Below are 13,591 nucleotides of genomic sequence, written 5' to 3'. Positions count from 1 at the left end.
AACGAAAATGTCAATGTAAACACAATTAAAACAATAAAAAAAGTAAAGTTGTGGAAGCTTCCTTAACAATTTATAGTCAGATTTTTTAAAACTATTAAACTTTTCATTTTTTGAAAAACGTAAAAAACGTCAAAAAGTGAAAAGTCACTTGGACAAGGAGGATATGGTCCCCTGTCAGCAGGAATTATAAACTGGTGCGAAAGCATTAGCAATTAGCCATTAGCCCGGCCAACTTATTGAGCCCGTTGCTCAAATAGGGAAAACAAGTGAACAAAAAAAAAGGAAGAACACGATAGAACAAAAAAACAAAATTCGCCAAAATCATTAGCCAGAAGCATATGTTTTATTCAAAAACTCACATTTTGAATTCCACAGTCAATCGTCTTTTTCCACCATAGTAATCTATAGTAAATAGTCTTTCCATGTAATTATCTGCTTGTCCTAAAATTTGTCTCCATTCAGTTCGTGCTTGAAATAAAGAAAACAATTAATTAGTTTATGACCAAATATTACGCAGTGTGGCATTATTAATACTTTCTAATGGTTTATGTCGTTGCATTCTTGTGGGAATCACTTTGACGACTAAGACGTGTTACAACTTCCAACCATAACTGTCTATTTCTTGGAAAAATGGAAAGAGTAGCGCCGGTACGACACCTACCAAACGTGACATGACTCCTCTAATAACGACGGTTCAATGGTGCACGTCATTGCCGAAGCAATCGTTTTCGGTTATATTCTTTTAGAAGGACTTCATCCCTTTGGTTCAATCGGGGGTAGAGGATTCAAGCCAACGATAACAAAAACGACACGGTTAACCTGAATAGTAAGTTAGCTTAGCTTCAAAATTTTTACTGTTCATTTGTTATTTTCTTTACCCTAGAAGTCGACCTTCACCTCGTTCTGACTTATAACTTTGAAAATGTTAGCCGTAAGCCCACAACCCGGAGGATATAATGCCGTCATCGGAGGTCGTTGAAGAATTGAACATTTTCAGGGTAAAGAGATAAAATTGAAAACGGAATAGAAGTCCACTGCAACCCAAACAACGATGGAAATGCCTTCAACATCGTGTGCCGATATTATAAAAAATACAACATGGTTGACATCATTCGACTCCTGAGCGGGAAAAAGGAGGCAAATTTAATGGTAATTTTCCCAATGGTTCACCGAAAGCGATAAAAAGTAAACACGATTGACCAACTCCTACATCATAAAGGAAGCATCAAAACAGCAAAAAATTGCATTAGCTGCAGATGAGATGCGAAGACACACACACACAAATTAATAATGTCTCCGAAACGGCTGACAACTTTTATCTGTTTCAAAATGGATAATGGTAGTAAAGATTTGCGAGATATTTCCGTATCTTATCAAATTGAAAACTTTTATCGACAGTAGAATAAATTAGCAAGTGCTGTTATGATATCTGGCTTCAAACACAACATCCAGCTGAGCGACATTAGACCTAGTTCTGGTAAGTTAATTCATTTTTTAGTATGCTAATGCTAACAAATGAAATTAAAAATCTGAATTTTTTGAAAACTTTTAATATATTGTCATGTCATTTGTTATTAATTTTGTATTCTTAATTTGTATAAATTTTCCCTCCTTAAAAAAACATGGTAATCAAAAAGATTAATCAATTAAAAACAGTATTATTAACTACTCATCAACCAAACACATACGAAATATGACTCTTTTACGAGTCTTGACCACGTGTTTGTTCCAGTAATTCTTCAGTTTGTCTCGTTGCAGCCTCTTATTTAAAAAACGTGATGAAACGCCTGCATTAACGTTTTGCGTATTTTGTTTGTTTCAAATCTTTCACGAATAGAGCAAAATTACCCAACTGGACTGAGATTCTTGCTCCAGCCCTCATCATGGGAGTCGCCATCATGAGTCAACTTTTTATATGCGTATCTCAAAAAGAGTGATTTTGGATTTGTCCAGCACACCGACAAAGAGCACTTCAATTTATTTAGCTCCAGAGAGTTTCCGCACAATTTTGTGGCAAATCGCCAAAGAATCCAACGAAAACTTTGCGAAAGCTCATAAAAATTTGGAGAACATTCTGTTATTACAGAGGGTCAAGTATCTGGCTACGCAAGAGATTGCGTGAGGTGCGTAACAAGTTCAAACGAGAGTAAAATTGAAGACATTTTTGGACAGACGCCTGGATAATATCAAAGAAGTGGTTGACGCTGGAGCCAGGTTGACAAAGAAAGTCTGCGATGCTTTTGATTTATTTGAACAGCTGGCAAATCAAGTCATTAAAGCCTCATCGCTAAGCATGAAGCAAACAGAGAAAAAAATTTTGAACGATTTTGAGGAAGTGATGAATATGGAAGCAAATTAAAAAAAAGAAACAGCGAGATATTAAATTACAACTCGAAAAAGCGGAAGACACTCACAATTGGCTTGTAACTCATGGAATTGATGAAGAATCATTTGAAAATGCGGGACGAATAAAAAAAGAAGAGACAACGCAGAAAGAAATTGACAAAATATCTGAAAGCATTCAACATTTGAAAGCTATGCGAATTGATATATCCTGGACAAAACTTTAGACCAGAATGAAACTCTTCGATCGACCTCGGCCAGTTACTTGACCGAGCAACCATCGTTTTTTCAATAAGAGAAGAAATTAGTTTATTGAGGTAAATAACATTTCCAAGCCTGAATGATTTTTTTACTGATGCAGAAGAAATTGGGTGTCCTACTAGTACGAATAAGGTCTAATTACAACGGAATATGGATATAAAAGAGTGATCCAAATAAAGTCGTTTTAGGGACGGCAATGGACCTACACAATTGGATTTCTCACGGAAAAATATTTGGTGACGCCAAAAGGTTGTACCAAATCCGACGTCGTATATGGGGAACATTAGTACCTTAAAAAAAGTTGCTTTTAAAGTGTTCAATGGATATTTAAAAAATTAAGGGAAATTACCATTCATACCTTCTAGGAACGTAATTTTGGGCCATCTTTTCCCTTATTTTTAAGGCACCAGCAGTGAAGTTCAGTAGATCTATACCTTATTATTGTACATTTTCCAAAAAGAGACCCCTAATTTGAATTCCCATTCTTTTGATTTAAGGGATTGAAACTGAGAAAAAAACTCCAAGCTGTGGGGAATCTATCCTGCGGATTCAGATCCAGCGTTCCCGCCTAATAAGAAAGATAAAACAATTAATTTTGACATTTATTTGTGAATAAATACTCGGTGGAGAAAAACTGGATCAAAATGGAACTCTTCTACACAGGAAATGGTGGATTTTATCCTCTATGTCAAAGGCATAGGCAAAGGACTGCTTTTTTCGGGAGCACCGAGGTTTTTTTGGTGGGGAGTCCGGGTATTTGTTTTAGCTGGGGAATTGATGAACCATGTGACATCCTATAACATTCAAAAATAATAAAGTGAGTTAGATCTGTTTCGAAATACCAACAATTTTTGAAATGCTTACCTGGATCACAATCGAGCAGAACCAATCAAGCAACAGTTAGCTGTATTGCAGAATTCTAATGATATTTATGTCTCTCAAGAACAGCTATCAATAGGGGCCACATTCAACATCATTAGAACTTTTTATGCTGCTGTTCAAAAAGTTCTGGGAAACAAATCAAAATAGAATTTCGAAAAGTATAATTTTTTTCGGAGAAAGCTCGAAAAACCGAGGTGAGTTCAGAAAGAGAAGTGTTTATGGGGGACGTTTCTCCTTTCCTTTGATGAGCGCTTTTAGAATCATATGATTCAGATCCCACAAAATCAATCAGATAAAAAGTTCCTGCAAAAACAAAACTTTAGAGCTATGGAAAATATTCGAATTAAAAAAATAAAACAGATGACCTTCAAGGATTTCGTTGGCATTCTCTTTCATGTTTTTTAAAGTTGCCACGATGAAGTGACTCCTTGAAGAGTATTCATCATCGGCCTGTGTGGCAGCGGAAATTCATGCTTTCCTGGCACGTTGGAGCTGGTTCTTAATGAGAATACCTCAAAAAATAGCTGTTCCTGTGATGTTTTCGGACGTATTTAAATTTCCGTATTGGTAACTCTGAAGATTCTTCAATGGTTTGGTGGTAATTCAAGACGTTTAAATAAGGTTTCACAATTTTTTCAGTGGGGTTCGATTGGTGAATCCTGAAAAACACCCGAAATTTGCCCTTTAAATCGGAAAAAATGTTCCGTATAACTCGCTCATTATCTTTTTCTTGTCAAAGAAGGACCTTAAAAATAGAAAAAAAAACTATTAATTACGTTGAATTACATCATATAATCATAATTTACCAGCAAGTCTCTTTTTTCAGCTTGCCAAGTTTCTTTTCCTTCGTCATATCTAGTTTCTCTTTCAAAACACATCCATTTTCTTTTTCCTGGAGAGTTGGGCCTTAAAAATAAAGAATTAGTTAAAACATTTGAATTATATTACTGATAATGAAAAAAACTGTAAATCTGTTTTCTCAGCTAGCCAAGTGTCCTTCTCTCCAAGAAATTTTTAAAAAAAACATCAGTCCCTTCTCCGTTTCATAACTTTGTTAATATGGAGATTCAAAATTGAAGGGGAAAAGAAAAAAAAAATGACAACAGCCACTCCTTAAAGTGTGTAGGACTGTAAGAGCCATTTTTAAGAGATAGGTCCCAGTTTAGGAGAAACTATCAAAAAAAGCTCTCATTTAAGTCAAAAGACAATCGTCGGATGAAAAAGGGGGACAGCAACATGACGACTGGAAGAAAAACTGGGTGGTATAGCAATGGTACATTCATGTAATCCAGCCCAATCTAAAGCGAGCATGATGGGCGAAATAAAGAGCCGTCCATATTTATCACGTCACACAAGCAACCAACAAACAAAACACATAAGAGTACTCACACACAGAAAGAGAGAAAAATGTAGAGTAAAATTAGCAAGTCGGGAGAAGCAAAGTTACCACACAATCCAACTCAATTTGGGGCCAACGCATAACGAGGGAGTCTAACTCACGTCAATAAATAGCGGGTACATTGATCAAGCTGGAATTGAGCTGCTCATGGGTATCACTGCCTGACTTTGCCGCAGTCTTCCACACAGCACAGCCCCACGCTTGAAAACTTTGCCACCGAGAAAATGCTGGCCGTTTCCAAGTTGTTGCTGATTCTCTCGGCAACCGACATCCAAAACCATTGTCCCGCCCATAGAGGAAAAAATGACATTCCCAAAGGAAAAAAGGAGCGAAAAGTCAACGTCACAAAAGTGACGTGATGAAGAATGAACATGACCTAGATTTTCTGGACGTGACACAGCATTGATAACTTCCTATTCCGGTAATGGGATGCGCTTCTATTGGAAATTTTCAAATTTACGAGCTCTGCTCCAAGATTCGTGCTGATAGCCTCCTTGACGTCAGTGATGCTAGTGACATTCTGGTGAGAGAAAATTGCTTCCATTTCACCCATCTCACTTGACCGTCTAACAAATTCAAAATTGAAAATCAAACAAATTCCATGCCTGCATAAAATGTTTCTTAAAAAGACAAATCATCAGTTTTAAATAATTTTAAGAACAACAAATGGTTTGAAGGATATTGGGTTAGAAAAAAAGCTAAGCCTAAAGCCTATAGTGGAATGGGTTGGTAAGAAATTACAATTTCATGTTGATAGCTACTTGAAAAAGTGTTAAAGGGATTATCGTGGGAAGGTCGTGCCCTTGCCCGTTTACTATTTTGTAAAATGTTCGTTTAATTTTTCAGTGTATTTTCAAATGTAAATAAAACATTATCACTGCTAACCTCTGGTTCCAAGTTTCCGTTTGATGGTCATCCAGCAGAAATTATTCCTGTAATGGGGGTTCATTGCCTTCGTTTACAGTTATTGTGTAATTATTGTGCAACCATTCATTTTTTCGATATAAATCGTCTGCCGAAAAATTTTCCCTTGAATACTTGACCCTCTTTTTTAACTACATCTCTTCCTTGACCTCTACCCCCTCCATGCCCAAAAACGGATCCATCTAAAATCTAGATTAAAGTAGACGAAAACCAAACGAGATGAGGATATTGCTTATTCCCTCGATGATACATACCCTGGAGATAAGTTGACGTTACCACCCCCTCTCATAAGGATAAGACATCCCCCGTTATTATCTGATTGGTTTAGATCCTTCTTGATTGGTGGAAGAACTTTCCTGAGCGAAACTGGAAGGTGCTGGTCCTTTGCTCACATCACAGATAAAGCCAATTCCCATCTTCTTGTGAGTTTCTTCGAATTCTTCTTCATCGAAGCTTCTGAATAAGGCTTTTACTGCTCATCTGTGAGCTTCACTTGGTCTTCGGTGCGTTCAACTTCATCGGCGTGGCTTTTGACTTCCGTTGATTGTGCAGATCTTTAGGGTTGATTACTGGCTTCGTAGTCAAGAAGCCACTTTTACAAGAAGCCAGCACCAAGAAGTTACACTGGTTCTTGTTACTGGTTTCTTGACTAAAAAACGTCTTAATCGTGGCTTCTTCATCCCCAGTTTCGGGCTTCCTTGATAATAACGTTTGCTTCCTTGCCAGAAGAAGACACTCGGGATTACTGGCGCCATCTAGTAGTGACCAAATGAAAATTTATATTTAAACGCTAGATCCTGCATTTTTAAGGTGGCTCAACAAAGCTTAAGCTTAAAGTAGAGTTAACTCCAATTTTCAAACTTAAAAGTTATTTAAAGTTTTATTGATGAATGTTTGTTTTATTTAATATATCAAATATTAAAAATTTGTAAAAATTAAACATTGGGTGTATTTATTCAAAAATAAATTGTGTTTTTTTTTAGAAAAGTACGTTTGACCCGTTATTTACCCTGGCTATCTCGTCCCGGGTTATTTTAATGTCGTTTTTTGGGGAAATGTCCCTGACACAACCTTTAAAGGAAAACACCCCTTTAATTTTATACCTTTAGGAAAATTCTGCCTCACACTCATTAGGTCCTGTCCCGTGCCACCGCTTACAGATGAAGACCACATAAAGCCTATTAGTATTAACATTCCGTCTATTCCCAATTTCCCAACAGAACCACCGTGGCGCTTCTCGTGGAGCGTAAGGGCCAGGCTCGTGGCAGGCTTCACTTCCAGAGAAAAAGGAAATGGAAGAGCTTGCAATATGAGTGGAAACACCAGTACCAGAGCTATAGATTTGAGTCAACATACACTTGAAGACTTTATCAGTCACACTTGATAACTGAAATAAAGCTATAGAATACTGCTTATCCACCGCATGAAAACTCATTCTTTAATGTTAATAATAATATCAACGTGGTTGATTCGTTTAACAATATAGCTTTTTTATGTTGAACATGTCGCAAATATAGTCAACTGGCATCACTCGAACTCTAAGAATACTAAATTTAAAACAAAAATAAGTAAACTATAGCATTCAACTACCTCACAGAAATAGAAAAAAAAACAACAACACAAATCCGATGACAAAATTGTATTTACCAAAAATCAAATATGGATCTTAAATGCAGGAGCAAAAGGTAATTTCGCAATTCCATTGCAATTGCAATTGTATTTTCGCAAATAGTGATTTTTTCCCCTTATATCGCCTTTTCCTTTTCCGCAACCTCAGTTTCCCCCTCCAGAACCAATCTAAAATTGGTTACCCGAAGCAACCCTGACTCTGACGAGGCAGCCTAATATCTCACCCTGATTATTGACCATGTATGTTCTTATTGGTCTCCTGTCAAACCTTTCGATGTGCCTTTTCCCCTTGTTCAATCTACAGAAATCACATGTAATTTGGAGCTATCTCCAAATTACAAAGGTATATAACCCAGCAACCACGACATCTTCACCAGTCGCTCGAGTCGCCAGCCACCAGTCGCTACCAGCATAAGAGCAAGTAGCCAGCCAGCAGTCAGCCGCCGGTCGTTGACCACTCTATGGTCTCCTCCACTGGCTCCTCAGTAACAGCCATTCTCCCTCTCTATTCTCCCTCTCCATTCTCCCTCTCTTTATTCTCCCTCTCTATCCTCCCCCTCTATTCTCCCATTCAGTTTTCCTTCTTACGTAAACGGTTGTGTACGTGTATGTTCTCGGTGCTTAAATGAAACAACTTCAAAGTGAAGCCCTTCAATTTGTTCTCACAACCAACAAGTTTCTTACATGGTCTTTTTTCAAGTTACTGACAGAGAATTTCCGTCAATTCCTGCGACTTATGAAGTGTTTCTCCGGTAGTGAAGTCTGTACCTTGCCCTGTAAATGATAAAAAATTTACTTATTTAAGAATTAACCACAAGTCAGTCAACACAAAACTTACTGTGGCGGAGGACGATGGTGTCGAATGCTGTTAAATAAACGTTGAAAAATGTATGGGTTATGAAATAAGCCCCAACGACCGTAGAGGAAAAATTGGAGAGTAGTGGCTTTCCGGCAGAAATCATTAATCCAATGGACTTTCTTGGAAAAATCCAAAAAACACAATATTGACATTGCAGTGATGATAACTTGACGGACGATAAAAATGACATATTCAGTCACTTTTTTTGCTCTTGTGACGATATGCGGATCTATAAATTCTTCCTCAAAAGTAGCCGATTTACTTTGTTTTGTTTGATTCACAATGCTGAGGACGTACAATTTGTGGTTTACAACACGCATCAGATGAAATGACGGAACAGACGAGAGCGAATACATCATGCGGACTAGATTGAATGCTTGTCCATATTTTTTTTCTTTCCAAGGCCTTCTCGTTTGCCTGTTGGAAAGTTTACCCTGGTACAAGTCAAAGTGGAAACAACGAAAAGAAACTTGGTCGTTAATTCGTTGTTTTTCGTCACCTTTTCTGCGAGCGTAGCTTTGACAGACATTAGTCACACGCGATTTAAGGTGAGGGTGATGTGCATCAAATCGCCTTTTTTCAGTGATTATGGTGGTTTCTTGATTGCAGATCCAGGACGCTGTCTATGCAACCAATTTTAACTGTATTTCAATACAAAAATCAGATTTTATTTCATCCCCAATCTCAAATTGATGTTTTCCGATCACTGCGATGAGACGGACAACAAGACAAGCAAACGCAAGTTGCGCCAGGAGCGAGAAAAAATGAAATCCAGCGACAATCAAAGCAATCCATTAAAAGTTAAAATGAAACATTAGTATTTTATTCGAATATTACTGAAAGAAAACCTTTTATCAACGTTAACGCCGAACAAGCACAAAATCGAATGAAGATGTAGAGGAGAATCATCACTCTATACATAGACAGGGGGACCGTTAGACCGTAAAAAACGCCCAAATTGTGTGAAATTTTTTAATAAAGTATAACTTTTCATGAAGTTGAACTTTTCATAAAGTATAACTTTTCATAAAGTTGTACTTTTTAACAAGTATAACTTTTCATACAGTTGATTTTTTTATAAAGTTGAACTTTTCATGAACTGCAGAATACACACAAAATCAATCACGACTGAGTTTCACGTATCGTGTTACGATTTTTGCGATTAGATTCCACCGTCATTTTCCAAGCCCAGACAATAAAATTACGGATGAGATGAGCAGAGACTGGCTCGGAGCAAAGGACTTGCGAGTTGACGTCGGCGTATCCGATTCATTTCTGTTTTTCTTGAAAATGAATACCAAAACTGTGAGGATAAAATTAAATAAATTTAAGAAATAAATTCGAACATAATACCAGGAACAGCCGTTACAAACCCACATCAAAGAACGGGAGAAGAAACCTCGGGAGTGTTGTACACCATAAATTTCACACAAGTTGCCAGAATTCAGAATCCGGATATTGCAGTGAAGAATAAGTTAAAACAATGTAACGCAGTTTGTCTTTTGAGATCCATTCGGTCATTGTGAAACCGTCTATCCAGGAAATCTTTGGCTCTTCTGTTTGTCCATATCCTAATCTGTTGGTTATTGACTGAACTAGTCGTCCACAACGAGTCTAAATTGTTGGCACTATCGCCCTCGGAGATTGGCCTTCAGATTTTCTTTTGCTGTGGAAATTCCTGGCTTCTCAGTTTTACCAAATCTGTACACCCTGTGCAGTGCTTGTCAGCTTTAAATATAGTGCATAACACGAAGTCTCAAATGAAATTACTTGTGGTGGATAGAAGCCTACTTTTTTTTAACTTCATAGCTTCAACCCTCGCCTACAAATCTTCCACATTGTCAGTTTGTGATTCAAATGGAACTTGATGCAGAGGAAGAAGATTAAGAAGTTAATGAAGAGGATGATGAAGATGAAGGTGACCGTCGTCTGGAAGCCATCCGTTGGACACGAAAAAATTGTTCTTTCAAAATGTTCTTTGCTTCGAAATATTTTGATTTCCACGATGCTATTTCCTAAAAATTATTATGATGTTCCACAAACACTAAATTTTTCATAATACGTTATACCTCTCTAAAAAAAAGGCGGTTGTCATCTTTCAATACCTTGATTTGTTTCCTTTCCAGTAATCGTCTAATATGTAAATAAGAAAATCAAGACAAACATCAGATTAGTTCTGATATTATAAATAAGCAAAGAATTCAGGCTCACCAGGTTGATGTAAGACAAAAAAAACACTGAGATTTGCACTCTGCCTTCATCCGCTCTTACATAGACTTAAAGTCTTGATGCCAGTCATACCCTCTGAATTGTTCACAAATAATGAATTTTAAAAATAAATACAACAAATAATTTTTTGTAGTAAATACTTGTCAAATGGATGCAAAGCAATAAACACTGCTAGGTAGAAAAAAAGGAAACAGTCTTCGAAATGATTGATGACAATGCAATTATTTCTTCTAAAAATTTTACATAGACCACGTAAGTTTTGAAATTATGTAAAGAAATACAAAAGACTTTGGTTATAATATAAGAAGAAAACAAAATTACGTAAGAAACTGCTAAAATTTTATGAAATTTCCAATTCGATTTTCAACTGACCACTAACAAGTGAAGACGTCAGTCTCGAATCTGGGCACGAAACACTCTAGCAGAGCTTTAAAATACTGGTATAAAGTAATTAGTTTTATACTTGTTTGTATATCATATAAAATTGCCACGTTGTGATCGGCTGGATTTTCGACGACGAAAACCCACAGCTAGATCAAAATCAGATTGACAGCAGTCTTCGTTGGAAATGAACTAGTTTCTCAAAAAAAATTCCATAAAACTAAGTTATTTATTATACACAACAAAAAGAGAAATAATTTTTACCGAGTAGAAAACAAATCTTTAGAAGAAACAGATCCCAACTGGATATTAAGAAGAAATTGGAAAAAGTCTTCAAAATTTCCAGCTAGATCAAAATCATATTGGCAGCAGCTAGTCTTCGTTGGAAATTTACTAGTTCATCCTAAAAATTTTCAGAAAAACCAAGTTATTTATTACACACAACAAAAAATAAAGTTTACCCAGTAAAAACAAATCTTTAGAGAACAGATCCCTCAGCTAGATTGAGGAGAAATCGGAGCAGTCTTCAAAATTCTCAGCTAAATCAAAATGGTATCCACATCGTTAACTGGAATCCCAAATTCGATAACTTCAAAGAATTCCGGAGTGGAACTGGCATGGGCGAATCCCAACGTAATCAAGCACTCTTTAGTTTTCGCTCTCAGACCAATTGAGTTCGTTGGAATGCGACGATTTTTTTTACGTAGACAATAAGGTTGAGAATAGGCTTTTTTTTAGATTAACTCCTTATAGGGTCATGGCAAAGTCTGAGCCCAAGGAGTACTAATCAAACTTTTTTCATCCGTTATTTTCTCTCGTTCGGAATGTCTCATCTTGCTTATGGATAAATTATCTTCTTTTTAGTTCCGAGCTTACCTCACCCAAATCCGAAGAATACGAATCACAGAAATGTCTGATTTTCCGATAACCAATGGTGCAAGAGAAAGAAGTAGAAAATCAAAGGTTGAATATGATTACCTTGTAAAGCTAGGAGTGTTTAGTGCCGTAGCTGTCTTGCTCAAAGATACCTCTACAGATGGCGAAAACCAGTTTTTTCTTGCACCCAATGGAGGTGACATAAGTTTGCCCAACCACGTTTCCGCATGATAGTCGAATGTCGTCAATCTTTAATGTGGGACTTAAGCTCCTATTCAACTCGTGAGGAATATTTCACCTCCCTTTTCGAAACAATTTTTAATGGAAGATCCGCTGTTTACACGAACCCATTTTTCTTTTTATAAAAAAAAATATCACAACGCTTGGCGAGTCACAGTGAGTCCTGGTTAAGAGAAACACCCATCCTTGACCATGAACCAAACTTTTTCCGTTGGTGTTGGTGGAAGCGGCATAAATAGCCCTTCCCTGTGAATATTAGTCAGTGTTGCAATTTGACTTTGATCACCTGAACTTGAATATGAGCTGCGCTGGACTTACGTTTTCTAGAAGCAGTGATCCTGCAGTAGCTTTGTTAACGTTGGTGGTTCTTGTTGTTTCAGTTCTCTCTTCATGTGTTTTAATCAAGCGCTATTTTTCTCGAACTAACATGGATGCACTGTAAGATGGAAATTCAGAGCTAGTGTTTGATCCGAAACGGATGAAAAGAGTTAGTGGACTTGCAACACGGCTACATTTACCACGTTCATCCCGATTCTAGGTATAAAATAAACTTCATTCTGTGTGAATACGCTATTTACATATTTAAATTGTGTTAATAAGGTGGCGCTGCTCCCAACATCGAAACAATCGGTACCGGGTTATGGTTTCTTTTGGGAGCAATGAGTGTTTGGTTTTAGGGAAGCATTCTCATCCTAATGATCGGCAACTTATAAGGAACCTTGAGAAAATTGGTGCCACCTTGAAGTCATAAACTCACCTAGATCTCTTCTCAAATTTATCTAGATGCAATTAAAAGGTAAACATATATAGTGTAATGATTCTTGTATCAGAATCTTTTTCTTTATTTTGGCAACGGGCTAAATGATTGTGTGATTTGAGTGATATTATTTCCATTTTCAATCATCATATGTTGTTTTCCTGAAATTTAAGATTCCCGACCTTCATATTTTACCAGGTTCGAAGAAATCTACAAAGAGTTCGCGAAGGAGCGAAACCTAGAATTCAAAATTCCCTCGAGGACGTGCGTGGAAGTTACTTGAGAATAGCCCCATGTACAGGTATAGCACATGAATTATTTATTTGTCTCTTCAGGTAAATATATCGCTTAATTACTTTAGGATGTTGCGTAATGGGCAAGACCAATTTGATTTCGGTGAAGAAAAGAAACGCCGATTGACTCACTTTGCTGAACAATATGGAATACCGCACGGTGGCGTGGAAGAATTAATTAGCATTAAGTTCTACTATTTTAACTATTACTCGAGTTGCTTCCTACACTTACTCCTCAGGGACATTGCAGAGCCTGAGCCCGAGGCGTACTAATCAGACTTTTTTTATCCGTTTTTTTTTCTCGTTCGGAATGTATCAACTTTCTTGTGGATAAATTTTCTTCCTTCTAGTTCCAAGCCTAAGTTTGAGGAAAGAGAACACGCTATGAAAGAAAAGAATGCATTGGATGGAAGCAATGGATTCAAGGTGTCGATAGATAAACCACCAATTGGTAGCTCTGTAAATTCAGTGCAAAAAGATATATAACTCTAAAAAATTAACACATCAAGACCGGCATC

At 37.0% G+C, this 13,591-nt stretch overlaps 1 long non-coding RNA gene across 3 annotated transcripts; it reads right to left on the bottom strand.

The window, feature by feature from the left end:
• Positions 1-1,973: 1,973 nt before the first annotated feature.
• LOC124338581 lies at positions 1,974-5,100 on the bottom strand. Of its 3 annotated transcripts, none has more exons than XR_006917887.1 (6): positions 4,876-5,100; positions 4,293-4,392; positions 3,852-4,231; positions 3,469-3,789; positions 2,954-3,398; positions 1,974-2,894 (listed from the first exon to the last, which is right to left on the bottom strand). It is a non-coding gene; the product is annotated as an uncharacterized LOC124338581 (long non-coding RNA). The 3 variants fall into 3 exon arrangements; XR_006917886.1 differs by having other exon boundaries at positions 2,963-3,398; XR_006917888.1 differs by having other exon boundaries at positions 2,963-3,398; positions 4,987-5,100.
• Positions 5,101-13,591: the final 8,491 nt, after the last annotated feature.

Source organism: Daphnia pulicaria, chromosome 4 (genome assembly GCF_021234035.1).
Source record: "Daphnia pulicaria isolate SC F1-1A chromosome 4, SC_F0-13Bv2, whole genome shotgun sequence".
Taxonomy (NCBI): domain Eukaryota; kingdom Metazoa; phylum Arthropoda; class Branchiopoda; order Diplostraca; family Daphniidae; genus Daphnia; species Daphnia pulicaria.
This window is presented reverse-complemented; position numbering and strand designations above follow the sequence as displayed.